The sequence below is a fragment of the Neodiprion fabricii genome, chromosome 1 (assembly GCF_021155785.1).
Source record: "Neodiprion fabricii isolate iyNeoFabr1 chromosome 1, iyNeoFabr1.1, whole genome shotgun sequence".
NCBI classification, from domain to species: Eukaryota; Metazoa; Arthropoda; class Insecta; order Hymenoptera; family Diprionidae; genus Neodiprion; species Neodiprion fabricii.
In genome coordinates, this window is record NC_060239.1 from 9945356 (window position 1) to 9966098 (window position 20743).

The 20743-nt window shown below is 39.6% G+C and overlaps 1 protein-coding gene across 4 annotated transcripts in view; it reads left to right on the plus strand.

Annotated features, from left to right (window-relative positions):
* LOC124187792 (CCR4-NOT transcription complex subunit 6-like) overlaps positions 1 to 20743 on the plus strand; it is a 478238-nt gene that overhangs the window by 242079 nt on the left and 215416 nt on the right. The window lies entirely within an intron of this gene.

Below are 20743 nucleotides of genomic sequence, written 5' to 3' on the forward strand. Positions count from 1 at the left end.
ACTACGTGAGTTACATTTTACAGTTAAAGTTACGCGATTCATTGAAGCCTATTCATCGTTTATCGAAAGCTCTGTGCTATATCAAAGTAGCTTGAACTAGGTGGCATAGTAACAGCCATTCGGAAATCTCTGTTTATTCAAATCCTTGAATTTTCTGAAAACATATTTGCTCATCATTTTTACTCGTATTATCAGTAATCCCTGTTTCGATTAATGATTTTTCCAAGTTAACCAATGCAAAAATTAGACGCGCACAGTACATACAATCCATAATTCATCCATGCTTGTACTTTCCGCGCGATTCGAATGATGGCCTAAAATACGGGAAATTCGTTTTATTCAAAATGCCAGACAGTGAAGAACACAGAGAAAGCCTCGTGCGAACGGTGAAAGTAATGAAAAATGGTTGACGCTTCTCGTTTTTGTCATATTTTTATTTACCATTTGAAAGAGATTTTTGCGCGTCTCGTCGCATTTTGTTTATCCCGTAATTTGGTTAATGCATTTCTTTCCTTTCTTTCATCGTTCCCTCCGATCTCCTGCTCACTCAATTTTTTTTTTTATTTCTCGTGAAAGGCAAGAAATATCTGGAGTACGAAAGAAAATCAAGGAGTCGGGTTATACTTTAATTCCCGTATTAAATCCCAGGGTAAACCCTAACGGATTTAAATCTTTCCACCTTAATTGTACGATAACATCCCGAAAAATATTCTACCGCTGACGGAGTTTCCAAAATTGTATTTACAACAAAATAATTACAGGTTAAAGTGCTTTGTTTTCTAATTGGCACTTTGACTTAAATTCGAATCTCTCTCAGAGCGGTTCTCATTTTCATTTCATACCGTTTTTTTTTTTTTTTTTCTTCCGACGTTCAAGATCAAAGGTTTCTCTTCGTTTGCCAGGAACGAGGCAACAAAACCTGGTTGATGGTCGGTATTTTTGATTCAACGGCGTAATCACGGTGAACTCCAAATTGAAATTCAAGGATCTAATAAACTTTGATAGAATTAATTTTTTTCTCTTGAATATTGATTTCTCGCTGTGCATCTAGCTGCGAAATATTCTTTCCGAAACGTTGCTGTAAACGCTGCTGGTAAAATGCGCTGGACAGAACTTGACGTTCGCTGACTGGATAAGGCAAATTTATTCCGTACAAGCAGAACTGAAACTGATTCCGACTAAGTTAACGACCGTTCGAGCTTTTGATCATTTTTGGGTTATAAAATAGCGAATTGAGGACCTGGGTGCAGGAACGGTTACATTTTTTTTACCCCAATTTTATCAACATGAAATCAAAAAACTGTGTGATAGGTACTTTACGAATAAGAAATCGAATACTACATTTTTTTCTTGTATTGTTTGGACCCTGGACAATCATTATATTTCACAATTAATCGATAAATGTCGACAAATTCATGGGGATACATCTTTATTTAAAGAGAAAGAGAGTGAAGTCGTTTTTTCATAAATGAATCACACTTTCCCCTTTGTACTTCTTTATCATTGGAAACTGATTTTATACATTTTTTACACGTTATTTTACTCCAATCGGATCTAATTTAATGTTACAGTTCGTTAACTGAAGTGATCGGATATTTTTTGCTTCGTCGTGATAATATTAAATCATCATACGCGTGCATATAAACAACATTTACATACGAAACTCGTGCGTATTTTATTTTATTATTTTGTTACAAAGTCTTGTTCGTCTGTGATTAAATTCTTGTCCCGAAGTAACGAAAAACTATAAAATTCCGAAACTTATATCACATATTATTCAGATGCGATACTACAATAAGAGCGTATAACATAAAAAATAACTCAGCCTGGATTAATGCCTATTTTTATTGTAGAATACCGTTCGTTCTCGCCGTTATTTCCGCGATACAAATATGCTGTAAATGTTAAACACTTGAGTAGCCATTGTAAAACATTTGAAAAATTGACTCCGTCGGTATCGTAAAGCTCAGAGTGTAGCTAAACAGGCTCTAATAAACCAAGCTAAAATTTTCCACCATTCACTCAAGCGGTCGTTTAACTCAGGGCACTAAGAGCATGTAGAACTAAAGTCTCATTAGCTGCAGAGCCGGGTATTTCTCGGCTTCAGAATAATGATTGAAGACACCGAATTTCCCAGTAGAATTACATGTTCACCCGACCGAAACAATGCCGCAAAAGGTTTACCTGAACCAAGTTTTTCCTCCGTGTTGAGTTCAGCCAAGATCTACGTAACTGAGGTAACACACGCTTGTACTTCTTTGCTACAGGGTGCGAATAAGGTCACACGTGTTCGCAACCTAGTATGGAGATGAAATTACAGTGTGCATATTAGTATGTATCCCTGGTAGGTTGGTACCGCGCAACGGGAAAAGGCATAGGTTATTACGTCGATGTATATTCGCATTCGCGTTGTACGCTATGGGCATTAAGCTCTTAAACTTTCAGTCTTTCCACGTACGAATACGCATTAGGTTAATGTGAGGTTTAATCATCGTCATTTCCGAATGATTTTTAAATCTTACACATTGTAGACGGAGCATTAGTGTGAGCAATAATCTTATGCCGACATTTTTTACTACGCGAAATTTTCTGATCACGAAATCACTCGTTGTTCTGATTTTCCTATGCGTAATGATTTGAACCAAGGGAATCGATACACTGATCGAATGTATCGTCAGTGATGGTATAAAATAATTGTGCACTGTACCAACGGTTGGACTGGAATTTGCACACAGTCTAACGAGTTGTAGCTTTTTCACCACTGCAAAGTCGTGGCCAGTCATTTTAATTCACTAATTCAACCGGTGCACCGATCTAGCTGATTGAAGTTTGCGATACTGAACTGACCTCAGTGGTAATAAAAACCATCGCCAATACGTACAATTATCGTTTTGCAGTTCACTAACTCGTATTTGGAAGGTAGAAAGTGACCGTTAAGTGAGTCAGTGTGTAAAGCGCTAGAACTTTGTTGGCAATTGACGACGCAGACGGAAGTTGAATATGTGCAGAATCACTTTGTAAAAGATATTTCAAGACGTTGAAGTTCGCAATACAGAGGAATCACTCAAGTACAACCTGCAGCGAAAGTTTGTTGGATGGTAAGGAAAATTTAGCTCAAGATTCGATGTTTCGTAATTTTTGAAATCATTTCTTCCAACTTCATTTTGCCACCTTCCAATGCTTGAAACAGTAAGAGTAACTGCGCGATGTACAACGGTACCAATTCATCTTTTCTCATTTCTCCGTCACGTGCTAATAATTTTCTACCACTTTTGGTGAAACTATGCGAGCCGTTATATACCAACTCAGTGCCTCATAATTGATGCCTCCTTTTTACACAGTCATTCGCATTTATATATTTTTTTACAGTGCTAGGATAACTTGACGAAATTTTCTCAACCTTTTTATTCGATACATTTCAAACCAACAACAGAACAAAAGACAAGCGTAGTGAATAATCCTATCTTCACAGTTTCTCTGGAAATGATCAAGTCTTCTCGCGATTTTCGTCAATATCTAATTTGAGGGCAGTTCAAAATTTCAAAAAACTAAATTTCCAAATAATACAATACCCGAAAATTTTTATACCAGTACACTTTTCACGAAGAGACTGCTAATGGAATCACGTACATTCCAAGGCTTAGGAGTTCTTCAAACTATTTGCAGCGATAATCGAAATTGGCCTTAGATAGTAGTCCAAAAAACATCAAGGCAATTAACGTCAAATGTTATTGATTTTCTGCAAAACATGACAAAAGTTTTTTTTCTTTACACTTTCACAATAAATTCTAAATCGATCGCTAGATGTAATGAACAAAATTTCTTTCGCAATTTAAAATTCCCTCCAATTCGTTAATCATGCCTATAACGCCAATTGATCCAATCGAAAGGTTCGTATTTTCAACCGTTGAAAAATGTCAATCTATTCGAAATCCCACCACATAAGAAATTCGAAAACTGGGGTATATTTAGGCTCGTGAAAAATTCAAAATCGCCAGTCTTCCGTGATTGGAAATAGTCGAAACATCGTTCACGTTAACCACAAACTTCCACCCCTGCAAATCATTTGGCAAATCGATTACAACCTCGGCTGTAATCAAACTTACTAAATTCAAGCCAAATGAAACAGATCCACGTACGCGAATAACGCATCAGTGACACAAGCCTCGTGGTCGAGCACAGGGTAGCATGACTTTGGATCGCATGATTTTGGATCGCTTGATGACGCCACTCGACTTCGTCGTCTCTGACGAATCGGGGGTCCGTTTAATTTCACTCGCTCGTCTAGGTTCCGCGCCTCCTAACTTCGTTACCTTCGCCATGGAACCTCATGCTCCGTGAATATGTGTGGCATCGTGCACCCAAGATCGGTGGGCGTAAGCGATGAATTACTGGTTGGCTGATCCGGCGGCCGTTGCGGCATTACTAGTCACGACAAAGGCGTCCAGATGTAATAATTCACTGTTACCCGCGGTCCTTCTTATATTTACAATAATTACACCCCACGCTCTGGCCGTTGCCCCGACACATTTTTCCACCCTCCATCAACGGTGGAAAGTTACGCCTACCGCGGCAATCTGTTATTGGTAATAGATTTACGTTTTTCACAACGCCTGCCCTGCCAACCGGAGACCACCTACACGTCTGTGCAATATTATAGCTACCTACCCACCTACCGCAACCATCAGCGGCACAATTCACAACTTTATCCTCTTCGCACGCCATTCCCATAAATATGGAGCGTAACTGGAGAATCATATATTTTGCGACAAACGCTTTTTAGGCTCGCCGTTATTGATTGGCATTATTTTTCCCTCTCAGCCTCTCTTCCTCTTACCACTATTATTGTTATTATCAGTATTGGCGTTTCTTGTGTAATAGATCAAGTTGTTTTCTAAGATTATTACTCTGCGATACGCTCTTTTATAATTTGGGGGACGAACATGGTGTAATAGAACCTGATATTCTTCTGCTTCTTTCCCTTTTTCTCGCTCAGACGATGAAGCCATATTCACTTTCAGTCTGCTTGTAATTTAACTTTTTTAAATATGAATTTCTTAAATATGAAAATGTTGTTGTTGTTTTTCATCCAACCACGTTCAGGTAGTTCGTCTTCATCGTGCACGTGAAAAACTTTTCACAGCCGTGAAGATTTTGAAGTCCGTGTCAATTCATCTATGATCAAATCGATTCCGAGCCAACAGAATTCCGAAAGTCTATTCTGGAAAATACGTGCATTTCCAAATCGTCTGAATAAAAAGTTATAATAATGAATAAAATTATTACAAAACAAGAACAATATGTTGAATAGTATCGGACATAGGAACTAATATTTCTCTAACAGCGTGTCTTCCATTCAGGCCTTATAACACAGAAAATAATTTACATATTGCAAATAAATATTTTCTTATCGAAAAGCAAGGAAGAAGTTTACCACCGACTTGTATCAGGTTTGTTTTCGCGTGGCAACAATCGCCCCCACCCCCCTCCGCTTGGCTGAAGTAGAAAAAACTCTCTATTGTTCAGCAACAACCAAAGAATTTATTTTTCTACCAATTAGGCAAGTTTCCGAGCGCAAGAGAATCGACATAAGTATCAAATTGTACCAATAACAATGAACAAGTTTTGAGTTGTTTTCTCGACATCGGCCCCATGGAGAGTATCAACAGTCTGGAGGGATAAGTAATTCGGATCGTTCGCCAGGTTATCAGTAACACACACTGTCGGAAAATGTTGATTTCACTTCAACTTTTGACGAAAAGTGAAATTTTCCCATCCTAAATGAATGAGAAAACAAAATTTAAGCGTGATCGGATAGACTTGAGCTGGAGAGCTCATCTTTTGGAAGGATCGTGTTTCCATCAAACACGAACATTTGAGGGAGGGTAAGAGTGAGAAAAAAAAAACTCATCATCCTAATACCCATAAAAAATAGTCATTCTTTCAAACAGTTTTTTACACCGCTCCACCAAAAGTGCTCGTATACAGACTTGATAATATAAAAATTTGAATCTATCTCGCTAACTTCGGGACGAGATGCGAATTCATCACATAAGTTCGGGGTCGAATACTTGCGCGGTCTCTTGGCCGCACGGTCGCTTGCATGATTTACGACTGAGAAAACGATCACCGAAGCGGGCAAAGTCCAACAACTGACCAAGCTGATCAAAGTGACCAGAATTACGCCGACGATTTCCACGGGCAGATAATTACCCCGCCATATTCATCCCTTCGCTGCTAACGAGCTGTCACGTCGGCAATCCCAGCGAGGGTTCGTTATGGAGGCGCGTACATAATTGAGTATTTACTTCAATGAGTCCCGTCGTTCAGGGGACCAGAGATCGGAACCTATTTTAATTGCGCCCTGCCCGATTTCTCTAGTACCGCTAGTTTCGTAGAAATATCATCCCTTGGGATGACGAGTGAAATTCTATCGGAAATTATCGCCACTAATTGACGGTAAGCTTCGAGACAATTTTTCTGACATTCACAGAAAAATGTTTAGTTTCGATTACTAGATTTTTTTCAGCGTGAAAAAATTTTAGGGCTAATATACAACGAACCGCGAACGTTGTGTCGGTGAAAGCAAAAAATATAATCGAATCTATTTTGCACACGAGACGGAAATAGAAAATTTTTATCGCAACAATTCTACAGATTCGGTTACGATTGCAAAATTAGATCTGTACAGTGAAATCATTTTGTGATGATTTCAAAACGATGGCTTTATTGTTGTAATTGAAATAATTATCATTTTATTGTATTTCATGTAACAGAGGTAAATCAAGCGCTATGTCGAACAACGACTGAGAAATATGCCGTTGTGAATTGGCAGGCTGATTCAATTTTTAACGCAATACAGAGAGTATTTTGTCACTTTAACAAAATTTTTTGTAGATTTACAATGTAACGTATTATTTGACAGGGATAATGAATCAGTAGCTCCTACGATTTTGTATATTCTACTAATCTTTATCCACCGAATCGATTCAGTCAACTGTAGAAAGAAATTTAGTTGAATCTACCCGAGCATGCTTAATTATTTTAATAATACCAAGAAGAAAGTATTATTTCATTATATTTACCAAATTAAAATCGAGATAGCTTATTCATAAGTAGATTTTGTTGAAAAAAAATTTTTTGCCAATTTTGGAACAGCTATTTCATCAATTTTGATATTTGCAACACAGTATTGCGTTCCCACGAAAAAACTTGTACCAAATGCGTCTGCAGATTGATTTTCGTGTAGAATAATTTTTTTCGCTCGTGTTAAAATTGCAAATTTGTAGGCATAACACGCGGTATTTGAAACGAGAAAAAGTTATTCGTCTACTCAAGCTTGTGGACATTAACACAGAGCAATAACTTCACAGTATGCATAAATAATATCTATTTAGGTACTCAACAGCTACTGTCGTCCACGTACTTGTTCAATGCCAACAAATTAGGGCTCTGTCGGTAATGGCGCCGCCTGGTCTGAATTTCAATTACTTGAGACAGAGCGATGGACGGGTTCGAAGTATATAGAGATTCGCGACGTGACAAGAGAACTTCTCGAATTAATCATCATTTGTGAAATATTTGTAATATTAAACAATTTCTCAAGACAAATTTCTCAAACCGTTGGCATAATTATTTTCTTCTCATTGTCGAATAGCCTCCAGCCAAGTGGTGCAAATTATTGAAAACAATTGTAATCAGTCTGTGCAAACGACGATTCGAACGAACCATTCAACTCCGCTCAAATTTACGAAGCTGAAGTTAGTAACGTTATTGTAACGAAACATTGGGGAAAAACAACTATTTTCTTATTTTGACAATAATATTTAAGGAAGTAAGATTTGCAAGGTATGATTGTTTTGTTTTATCACGGCTTAGCGAGTTTCAAAAAGTTCGAAAAATATCGCACAACGGTTTTTCCCCAGCATGAATCGTTGCGGTAACGTAACTAACTTCAATATGGTTAAAATTTAACGCGTAAGACTTTTTTACTTTACGAATTCAAAATTTGTATCGCGTTTTCGGCGTGAAAATCAGATCTTATGTACGATCGAAGGATCTAACTATTACGATTTTTCATTATACTTTATTTCGATTTCACGATGACGAATTTCTTACGCAGTTTCACGGATCTTTGCACAATCTATTCCCATATGGAATGCTCGAATTTGTAATTCTACGATGATTACACAAGAAATGGTGCACCATACGCATTACGTCGTTCATCTAAACGTCATTCAATCGTGAGTGAACAGGCGATGCAATCAGCAGTGTCGATAGATGCGGCAGAATCTCGGCCGCACGGTAAACGCCGAATCGACCATCAACGTTGTTGGCGAGAAAAGGGAAGAAGAGGGGTTAAAAAAAAACGCATTTACCGTTGGTCAAATTTGCAACGCTTACCCGTCGGGACGTCGCCTTCGGCGGAAGACACACCGAGGGGCCGGTTTCCGTGTCGGTTGTAAAGTCTGCGTTTTAGCTGAAATGTTGAAACCTCGTAGAAATGATAGGTGAGCAGGTTGCTGGAATTGGCGGTTATTGCTGGGTCAGATGCGCCGTTGGTAATTCGCAAGGATACAAGGGAGTGTGGGTGTTGCTCAATCCGTCCGTGCGGTACGAGCTGTGCTTCGAGAGTGTAAACGACTCTGCGAAGAAGGTGTATCAACCCAAAGGTGTATCAAACTCTGTAATCGACATTCCCCGCATCGGTGTGCGCAAAGGGCAATCCATCCGTAGGTGTGCCGCGGATTCAGGCGAACGCCGAGAGTTTGTAACGGCGAATCCTCCGCCCAGCTTTCGTCCGAAGCTTTTGACTTTTCGAGCTTTTTTGCCGAGTGCCGCGTTCCCCGGCCGGTGTCAAGTGCGCAAAATACGCCAAATGCATTTCTTACGCTCGGAAAGTTGAGCTTTTACTGTAAACTTTAGTGCCAGAGGGTTGCGACGGTACTCGATGAAAGAAACTGTCCCGTTCGAATACTTTTTTTTCTATATACCAATGTGCCGCTGTGTAGATTAATGTGTTAGTTTTTTTTCTGGTTTTTTTTTTTTCAATCCTAGAACGGTTCAGCTGCGCGACTGTGGAAGCTCGAGCTGCTGAGCTGGCTTTGCATATTACTTAATGCATTTTTCAATTTAACTCACGAATCCAATTAATGAAATAGCATTTATACTGCTGCGTTTATCTTTTGATTTAACTTTTTTCTTCTGTTTTTCGTTATCATTATATTTCCTCTACCCCGGTGCACCCCCTGAAGTAACCTGCTGCTCCGCTCTCTACTGCACTGGAAAATTAAACGGCACTGCATAAGCTCAACCCAAGCAGCGGGCTTGGACTCCGTGGAGTGAACATTTGTATAATAGTTTGGAATGTTTTTTTCATTTTACCGAATAGAAAATTGCAGGGAAAAAATAATTCGCTGGACCAGCAAATTTTAGTGCCGATATAGACACAGGAAAAAAATTTGTCGAAACAGCTAGAATTTTGCGAGTTTAACGGACTGGTTTGCTACATTAGGACGCTCACGTGGCTATACTTGGAAAACTTGTGCTATTGTAGTTCGAATTCTCGCCTTTGACCACTAAAATTATTAATATCTCTGTATTAACACTAAACTTTACTTAACCTGCGAATTATTTCCTTTCATTTTTTTAATAATTTTTTTTATGAAAATAAGGGTGAATTGGAAACTGACATTTCGGGGTTTCAATAAGTCCTATTTGAACGATCACACCGCCAAACACCGTTCAGAAAAACAAAGCCACTGTTATGGTTTCCTGTTTCCTGATTTAACGTGCAACGCTTTATTTTATTTTGTTTTCTTTTTTTCCGGCAAAGTCGAAGAAAGAGTTCAAAACCATCGAGAAGCATAATTTATATGTCAACGCATCGTTTATTTATATATTGTACACATACAAACTTTTACTTGTCATAAAAACTAAAAATTTCGGATTCGTATGAAGTTGTTTCTGTTGCTCAATTTCTTTTTTTTTTTTTTTTTCTTTTTATAGTCATATATATTTATACATATTACCCATATCCTTCTCTGTAGCCACACGCAATAAATGCGAGCCATATCTTTCCGAGGGTTAGCTACTTGAGCAGCTGTTAAGACTCACTTTAGCTAACTCAAGTAAGGGTTAACTAGTCTGGTATTACGCCTTGAGAGAAACGTATTGTCGCCCCGTGATAAGCAGCCTACTTTAAGAGCTTTCGGACTTGCTTGAGAAATTCGCAGTGACTCGGGAAGCTGTGTCTCGGGATCCGTGACCCTCATCCACTTTCTCTGTCTCATTTTCTATTTATTAACAAATTTTTATCATTTTTTGTTTCTGCGCTCATTTATATTTTTTTTTTTTTTTTTTTTTTCCCTCTAGTTGATTCCTGTTTTCTACCATTCCAATTTTGATTTTCATTCGGTTTCTCTTCCTTTTACTATTCCGAATTGCTTGCGCAGCGTACCTTCAGTTTACAGAATTCGGAATAGAATACGTCTGCCGTGTTTAGCATGCCGCAAGGTATAATTCGGATGGCCGAGAACTTTGTCATTTATGAGTTGCCAGTCTCGTTATCGACTCAAGTGAACGAACTTCCCTAGGGACTTTGCAAACTCTCGGCACACTCTATTTAGTTTTAATTAATTCTGCTCAGAATCTCGGAGGATCACTTACAAGTTTTTTTCCCTCGTGTTTTAAACATCTAAAGGGGCTTCTCGAGTCTGTATTAATTTGCGGACGTCAAATACGAGTAGAAACGGTCAAATTTCATTTATATAATAGCGGCAAGTCACTATTTCTACATAATTTTCCCAATAGTCTGAGAAAATAGGAGAAATCAACACACCGTGTCAAAGTTTCTACGTTTTGTGTTTTTGTTTAAAAAAATTATTCTTTCTCCCGCCTCTGGGAACGATATCGTTTATAAGTCGAAAGGATATTTTCCTTAATCAAATATCCTCGGTGGAACTTTTTCACCAGCAACTCCGGCAGCCGGTAAATTCGAACAAACGGTTAATAAAATTGGGCCAGAAGCCGTTGATTCCAGCGATGGGCAGCAAAAGCCGAGATTCGTTAACTCCAAAGTCGAGGAACGTAACGCCCCGGTGGCTGTGTTAATGACGCGCGTGAATCTGTTGGGAATTCGTCGGTCTTGCAGGACTCGAACGAGAGGTACGTTTTTCCTCTTTCCTTCTTTTCGTTTTCCCTCCTTCTCTCTTCTCTCTCTCTCTCTTTTTCTCCCGTCCCGCCAGACGATGTTCGACGTATAAAACAACCCTAGGCCGCTAGCTATTCTACACCCTAGTCACGTTAACGTTATAGAGGAAAGCGGGTAGGTTCGCCAAGAAAATTTCAAAGAGTAATACGCACACCCTGTAGACGCCTGTGAATCGGTAGGGGAACAGAACTTGGAGTTACAAAGCTTCAAGCATGCAGACTTGCGCCTTGTCAAAACGATCAATTTCGCAGGGGTTGTAAACCGCGGATATAAAACGTGCCAGGACGAATGAATCATCGTCCGATATTTTCCTACCTTCTGGAACGTGATGGTCAAGGAATCCGACACGTTTGGAAGCTCGGTGATTTTCCCTCCGCGTCTAGGAAAATTCATCACTCGTTCGTCTGCCGTTAAATACGCCGCGGCGTCTTTTGCGTGTCTGTCGTAAAGCTAAGCTCGTTTATGGGAGGTAAACCGCTTTAATGATGATTTATCGTTCAAATGAAACTCGTGGCACTAAAGAGTACCCCACCGTCATGCCCGTGGTTACCTGCTCCGAATGAAAAACTCGGTTCAACGGAAAAAGGAGCTTTTTGTCCTGGTACAACTATATGGTAAGCGACAATTCACCAGAAAGCTTCTCGTAGTTCGCGCTAGAAGCTCACAGAATTCTATCCATACATCCATTCGGAAGGTCCGCAAGCTCTGTGAAAAAATTTCACTCCCATTTTGGTACACTTTATTTGAAAACTCGTTCTACTTAAGACGGTCCGCATAAGGCTCACAGGCGGAAATCTACATTTCTTTTAAATTCCGCCAACTACCGGATTCACGCCAAGTTTCAACGTTTTGAATTCAGGGCAATTATATGCTTCAGAATTTTGCACGTAACTCACAGATGGTATTAACGTATAATTTTCATTGCCGTATATATTTAAAGCGAAATATTTTTTCCCCTAACAAAACTCCTCGTAATTAACTTTCACTGATGTTGGAACTATCATTTGATGGAGCAATCAATTCAGATTCGAAAAAATTCTTTTCAAGAAATCGTTTAATTGGATTCAAAGAATACGCGTCGCCTTGTACCGCTTAACCGAGCTTCCCAACCACTTTATAAATATTTTGAGCTGTGAAAAGATCTTGACAAATACTGAACAATTATGCCTTGTTCAATCTATTTGAACCTTTTCGATATAGATGTTGTCGATAAAGCTATGCATTGAAACACCGCTTTTTATACTAAACTCAATTGTAGAACCTCGTAAGCTTTGAAATCTCTTGATGTGTAAATTTCTTCTTGTGCTTTTCGGTAATATCGTGATTAATGCGAGGTATCTAGCTTCAATTAGTAAAGCAGTGTTCGCACACATTTCCGTAATCATGCTTTTAGTCTAACTAAAGGTGTCACTCAAATGAAGTGAGGATGTGTATTAGGCGGCTTTAAAATTTGAGTGACTTGAATTAAGCCAGTGACAGCTTGCAGGCAAGTTTGGGTTTGTTTTATTAAACGTTCGTTGGGACACGCTTCTGTTACACGTTGCAGATACGCACAGCAAACAGTAACGTGTCACGAAACGATGAAGTTGGCGGTGTGAAACTCGTCACATCCCAAAGTCCCGAGGTGAATCTATACAGTAGAGTTTCCTAATTTCCCACCTACACAAAAGCGCGTGTCCTTAGTTGAGGTGAGAAAATCAGGGATAACAGTCGGAAGAGCATCGAAGAAATAAAGAGCGCCCTCCGCGATCCTCCCCGTAAGGATCGTAAGTCACGTTTACATTGGAAATATGGTTTTATTTTGAGAAAGAAATCCGAGGGTGGCCATAAATTCGACGATGGTAATGTTCCAATTTGCATACGCTCCCAGGATCTATAATCACGCTTGTGAATGACAAATAGGGGTGAAAACGAGCGGGAAAAAATTTCGGGATAAACGTACCCCCCGAGGGACGCTTCCTGTAAAGGCCCGGATTCCGACCTCGCGAATCGCAGTGGTTTCGATCATCCGAGCCTTACGCCTGGCACACCGCTCTTCGTGGTTACCCAGATTTATCTCTTCGCAACTTTACAGGATTCAAATAACACGCGATTCTCACTAGACTAGCCCGATCAACCGGCGGTGGAATTAGTCGAGTGTGGTGAAACGCGCAGTGCATACACCGTAAATTCCCACAACGTAAGAACAACTCCAATTCACCAAATCAGCAAATTTGAGTGCTAATATTGGCACGGTAAGCAGAGCCTGTTTAAACAGCTAAAATTTCGAAAGTTTAACCAACTGGCTTGCCAAATTAACAAGGCTATTTTGCTATACTTGCAAAGTATTTGTTTATACTGGTGTGAAATTCTCGATGTGAACAGATTAACGGCAAAACTTGCTTGACCGGTAAATTATTTTTTCATGTCAATTAGATCCCGTCACCTAGCTTACAGTTTTTGCATCGAAATCTTCCTCGTTTACGTATCTTGCTAATTTTTCTCCAAAGCTTGATCGGGCTGCGAAGCTTTCGCACTCGGTTTCACTACGAGAGCAACATTAAGACATACCACGACTACTGCCCCCGCATCGAATGATCGCGTATTGCGTGTATTTTATGCTTCGAAGCAATATCCATAGTAAAATGTCGTACGTTACGATCTTCGTAGCTATCGGAAAAGTGATGATCGTGTTGTCCAATGGAAATACGTACAGTCCAGGTTCAACGAGGGCGTAAAACAGCGTCTTTATCTTTTCAGTAATGTTGTTAAAGTAGAAGCCGCTTTATAGATTCTTCTTGGCCATCTCGGTTTACGGCGGACGCTCAAAGTCGATTATCCTGCTGGTGCTCTGTGACCTTGTTGAGATGCAATTTTCACGTCGCCCAATATAATATCGTTCACGGCTTTCGCAAAATTATATTTTCGTCATTGTCTCGCTGCTGGGTATCTTGCTGATGAATCTTCCACAGCTTTATATCACACCGTTAACGCGCGAACTCAGATGAAAGAATATAGCCGCTTTATTCTTTAGCGTCTCAGATGAAAACAACGTCATGAACATGGTTATATATAACCAAGAGCAGTCCTGAGCTTTACGTTAAACGTACAGTTTTCACAAAGATGAAAAGCTTGAATAATTTATTCGCAATACCTAATCATCGATGAATGTAAAAAGTCACTAGACTAGACTGGACTTGCGATCGTCCTCATTAATTCAGCATCGGATATCGCATCAACGAATCAACCGCATCGTGTTTTCATTTATTCCAAATTCCCACCCCGCAGACTTCCGCGTATCGTTGAATGGTCAAGTGTGTTTAACGAGGCTTGATAAATTTAGAAAACATGAATATTCGATGTCGTATTAACGCACACGATGTTTGTTTAGGGACGAATATTAAAGCTGCCACATATACAACACTTGAGCTCTGTGTACCTATCCTAGACACACGGTTTGAGCAGTGCAGCGCTCCTTTTTTTCTAATGGATCGAGGTTTACGGAAAAATTGCCGATCAGGTGGACATAAGAATACAACGGAAGTCGTTCAAACTGTTGAAAATCGTGCGGAGGATCGGAGAATTTTTCGGACGGAGCTCAAAATCAATCACGCTATTTTCTCTTTCAAATTCGTCGAATTTTAGTAAATTAGATCGATCAACTTGCACTGTGCTCGCGAAACCATTTTACAATCACAACAATCTCTCGAGTCAAATTGGAAATAATAAAATGCTTACTCTTGTTGTGACATTTTCTTGTTGCAACGAGGCAGAGGGTTCCACTTGTTTTCTTGTCGCGTGTACGCGGACGATAAATATCTGCAGCACCAGGTTTCATGCCTTTCCTGCCCTGCAGACGGTGGCATTTCGCGTCAACTCTTGAACTGGGCTTGAAGATTTACACTCACCGTTTCGACGTAAAGGTGCTCGTCTATCATCGTGCTACCGGATAGTGAAGGGCATAAAAAGCGAAAACTTTTTCATCAAACTGTTGCTACAGAGCCAATGGTCATTAATGAAAATGGTAATGACGGGACTTATGAAAACAAATGTCCGATGGATTAACGTCTTGTCTGCATTATGAAGGAATTACTTCTTGTTGCTCTGTTTTCAACGGTTTTGCAAACATTCTTCTAAGTGCCAAGCTGAAGTAGTTACAATGCCCATTATCGAAACAATCTTCGATTGTGTTCGCGAAGTCGTTTTCTTTCTCGAAAATAGAAGCATGCACAGTCCATTTATCAGCTAATATTGAGTTATTCGCGTTTCCTGAAATGCTTGGGTTTAGTGGACGTTGGTATACAAGATGGTTGTGGTGGCAATGCTGTTTCTCGACACTCGAAACGCGGAAAATCGTAAAAACCGTACAAACTTCCAGCCTTGCCAGTCAGTCGATTCTTGCGGTGTGCCAAAGATAACATCAACTGGCTAGACTGGATCCCCATTACGTGCCAGGTTCAGCTTCCTAAGGATGAAAGTAAAACTTGTTTACTCTCCAAGTAATATCATTCGCGTACTGATAATGTTATCGGAAGCTCCGTGAACGATAGCTTTTTTGCCGAAGCACAAATTTCTGGGATACTTAACTCGAGGATATTCGGAAAAAGACAAAATCGGTCAGCAGTAATGCTCGTCACAAGGATGTTTCAGGGAGTTCCGTTTATCTTATTGAAGACGAACCGAGTTACTACGCCTCTTCCGCAAAGAATATAGCAGAGAGACGAGCGTGTCAGCTTTCTATGACAAATGGAAACCCTGATCGAGGCTGGCGTTACAAAAGAAGCTCTCTCGAGAAAAGAGGGGGGGAATTTTCGTTTACTATGACAAGCTTGGATCTCGGTTAAGCATACAGTGGATAATATCCCGTTCGAGTAGGTATTACTTGTAAGATTTGAGACCGAATGAATGCGTCCCCCGGAGATTTGTCATCAATTTACTTTATCGGACTGTCATGTGATCCCAGTCACGCTGGAGTGTTTTGCGTGACCAAATTCAGAGTCGGATTGTGAACCAACTTCGCAAGACCCTGTTAAAATACGATTCTGAATTCCAAGAATCTGACTCTCCGCCGTGTCTAATCTATATCGAAACGTCTATCTTCGCAACAAAGTGTCAACGATTACGTAATTCTTGTCAGTGATAAATAGAGCCGGTCTGCCCTGTCTTCTCCTCTATGTTTTCATACTTTGTCTTCCTTTTTTTTCATTTTCTACTCTCGCTTCGTCTTTGGTTAGATTTAGCTAAGAACATAACTGGTGACGTAACTCCGAGTACTTTGCATGTATCTTACGAGAAAAGAATAAAAGGCGAAACGTTCTTCGAGCGAGCGAGTGGGTCGGTCGTCTTGTAATTCGACTAACGCATTTGAGTAACAAATGGCTAGATGCCATCTGGAATATAAATTCCATCACTGTCGCATTGCCACTCACTTAGTTATCTTTATACCTTTCATGTCATCCGCAAGACTTATTGGGGAAATATCACTGCAGTAGACATGCATGGATATCACTTCTAACGAGTACATACAATTATCTATGCAACTTCCATGAGTTTATTTCTTCTCTCTCGTCTTTCTGTCAACTATTTTGTTACATTTTTACCGTTCGCTTCGTTCAAACGTTATGAGGGAGTTTGATACTGGTAGAAGTCAGGACGACTTATATACTTAATTATAAAATCTGTGTTTATTCCCATCGGGGATCCGAAGCTCTTCGAATCGTACATGATTTCGCCTCGGTGAAATCGAACCGAAGTAATGAAATCGAAAAATGGAACGAGTAGAAAGAAGTCGCGATATTCCAATCCGCACCCTTTTATGTCGGAAAATGCTTACTTCTCCTCTCTCGAGATAAATTAACGCCGATTCCCTGCTTCATATTCAAATTGAACTGCAGAAAGTGTGATAAAAGGAGAAAAAGAGAGACGGAAAAAAGGGACAACAATTTTTTTGTTCCCCTGGCTCAACTTATAAATTGACGCTTCGTCTGGTGAATTTTTATAAGCTATACGAGAGTTCAAATATCCGGTCGTACCAGTGAGATAAAAAATGTCTTGAGAACGAAATTATATTATATATATGCGCAATTTTTGATCTGAATTTTTGATCGTTGATTCACCTGCCATGTTTTTTGCATTGTTGGGATATTTCTAGTCCTACGAAAAATGTATCTTTCCTGAATTGGAGTATGGTTTGGAACTTTTTGATAACCCACTTTAATTGTATCGGTTTACTGGCCTATACTGTAGCATAATTATGCCAAAATCAACGTTTTTATGTCATCGTATTTCGCAAAGAAGGAAATAAGTTCGTTTCATCAGCAGTGACTGTTTCGTGAAAATTCTGAATACGAAGAAATGTGTAATTTTTGAAAAATCTCGTCAAAGTTAAAATGAAAATAAATAAATGGTTAAAATATTACTAGTAGACACCAGCTTTCCTGTTTCAGCACAGCGAAAAACAAGGCAAAGCTTTGGCGGATGTCGTATTATTATAAGTCTCGAAACGTGATGAGTAAACGGAGAAGCAAGTTTTTATGCGAGGAAACGAACGGATAAATTTTTCGAATTATACTGGAGAGGCGAAATCACTCTCGATTGGTAAACATGAATCGTAGGTGGGTTTTCAAGTTTCTTTTATCCCTCTGATCCCACGGTTTTAAATTCAAGAAAAATAAAAAAATTCAAATAAAAAAAGAACACAGCTCGTTCCGAAGAATTACCAAGTATTTAGTAAGTCCGCGATTTCCGTTCTCACGATTATTTACCTAACCTGTTCCACTTTACTCCTTCTGCAAATATTGATAACCCATCTAAAGAAGTCCTTGAACATTATTCCGCCTATTTAAAAACCTATTATTTCTTCAGATTTTCTGTTCACAAATCAGACCCCACTATATATATACTCTTACAAAGTTACATAGATAATTTCTTTTCCATCCTAGATATCTGTTGTTCCTCTTTTCAGGCGCCTCATTGGAGCAAATTCATTTAATATCGACTCATCGCTCTGATATCCAGAGAAACCGATTAATTTTTAACAGACCAAACTCAGCATCGACTTTATTCTGATATTCGGCTTTATACCTACCGCTTATTGATTAAATTCCAACGATTTGTTTATTGTCTGTAGTAAGGTGCCAAGTATTGAATAAAAATATTGAGGAAATATCTTTCTCTTATTTTTTATTGATCAATTGATTCAAAACTGTTTTGTTTTTCGATTTTTATTTTGAATTAAAAATATACGGGACACGTTCCTTTCGATTCAATAAAACTTAGTCATAAGTTTAATAATTATTCGCTGAATTTCAAAAAGCACATCTTCTGGGTAAAAGATGACGATACGAGTCGTTCTTTTCATCGCCAGTGCGATTGAATACTCGCTGAGGATTTTCTCTGCCTGATACAAAGCTGCAACGTGATTGCGAATTTGTACCAGAACTAGATGCAAGAGCGGAGAATTCCAAACGTCAAGAGATTCCCGGTGATATATTCCCCGTCTGTGTCCTACCGCGCATTCTTCGTCGGAAGCATACCGTACATTTTTACTGTCGCGTGGTGTAACGAATTGTTCCGTAAGCCATTGTAGTATAGTTTGTCGTAAAAAGAATCCCTTGTCCGTCGGCCATTATATCACAACAATTATCCACATTTTTTCCTTTTCAAATGAAATCCGCCGCTCTATTCCTGACCCTGATCATTGTTCTTTATTGTTACAGGTAAGCGCCCTCCACGCCGCTCTGCTGCCAACTCACATTTTCTGTATCAATCTGCCGAATTATCACATTCTGTAATGGTTGGTGAGTATTTAGAATTTATTTTGAAGCTGCATTTTCGAGCAACTTTTTCGATCGAAGTTGAATTCGTAAAAAACACTTAATTCTTGATCGTAGCGCGAATGCTATTGCCAAAAATGCGTCGTGACGATTCTACCACATTTTAATGACTGACGATAATTTCTGGATATTTGTAGATTGTAAAAGTAATAATGCGCAACGGCACGAAATTTTAAAGTATACAGTTGTAATAAGTGAAAGTAAACGATTGCGAGACGTGGAACATTATTGTAATTCAATAATTCAATTTTTTCTTTCCATCCCGTTTCCAAGGAACATCCAATTCTAGTACAATCTAGTTCCCGTATTTTCCATGATTGCGCACCGAAGGGAAAGCTCAACAGTCCTTCACGCCTGCACAGTCAGGGAGCTTTTAGTAAAATTACTCGGAGCGAAGATGCGGGTATGAATTCCCGTTGATTGTTAGGTACCTTCGCACTGTTTTCATTAAAGAAAAGAGAAGGATAACTCGAAAGAAATAAAGTAAGAAAAAAAAAAGAAATCAACGAAAAGGAAATAAGTGAAGACAGAAAAAAACGTAAACTTGTTCGGAGTCACGTTTCGTGGGACCGGTTTACTTCTGCAATGAAACGAAACACGTCCTCGTTATCCTGCGGTTATGAGATAGTCCCTGGTCCTCACGTCGTAAACTTTGATCTCCCGAGGTGGCTTACTGCGTTGGAAACTGAGCTTGGGCTTACCGAAGTTTTCTCCATTCTCGAATCTCCGGTTTCAAGATGAGCGAGAGTGGAAGCCAGCCGCACTTGTCTCAAACTCGTTACGGCGAATCTTGGCGATATGATTGCTTCGTCGTTGCGTAATCACTTGGCCAACAAAGTATCCATGAATGCACTTTCGAGTTAAGGTCACGTAGTACACTCCAACACTTACCGACCGAGCAAAAAGCAATGCACTGTCGAAATTTCGAACTTTTACGTTCGTTTGTTTATTTATGTACAGGAATAAAACGGGTGTGCGTGCTCGGTCGGTAAAAGTGAGAGTACTATATGACCGTAAGGAAAAGAAAATCACGTCGTTGCGACGGTATTTTAATCACAATATTGCAAATTGTTTGCGAATAGGTAGAATCTTGTCAGTTGTTTTGAAATATAATTTGTTCGAGGATAGCCAACATCGCGTGATTGTTGCGACATTAATTTTTGAGTAAAGCTTTCCGGGGAATAGTTAACACATTTATTTTCAATAGTCGTGGGCTCGTTATATTAATTCTTGTTTCGAGCTAAGCGAGGGTGGCGAAGAAAAATTTCCGATGCTTTAATCCCGCATTTGCGTGTAAATTTAGGATCCTGCTAAGGCTGAAGGGGATCATAATTCAGCAGTTTAAGGGCTAATATTGCAGGGACGCGGAGTTCCGGACTGCGAGGGTGGCGAGGGGATCGTCGTCGGTTTTTGCAGACGAGTGCTAAAACAGATTTTGCGTCGGACCGGAATTGTGAATAATGCAGGAGTAGTCTAGCTTTCGCGAACCCTGCAGTGGATTTTCGGCACTGGTAATTTCATCACCGAACCCCGCGCATACTGCTAACAATGCGGATAGCCGGGTAGAAAACCGTGGACGAAGGGCATACAGAAGCCCCGCATTAGGACTCGAGGTCCGAATTCTCTCTCACGGGGTAAATAATTCTTGAAACACAGCTGCACAAATTGAATCCGAGATAACCGAACAACTGTAATTACGGTGATGATACCAACCGCG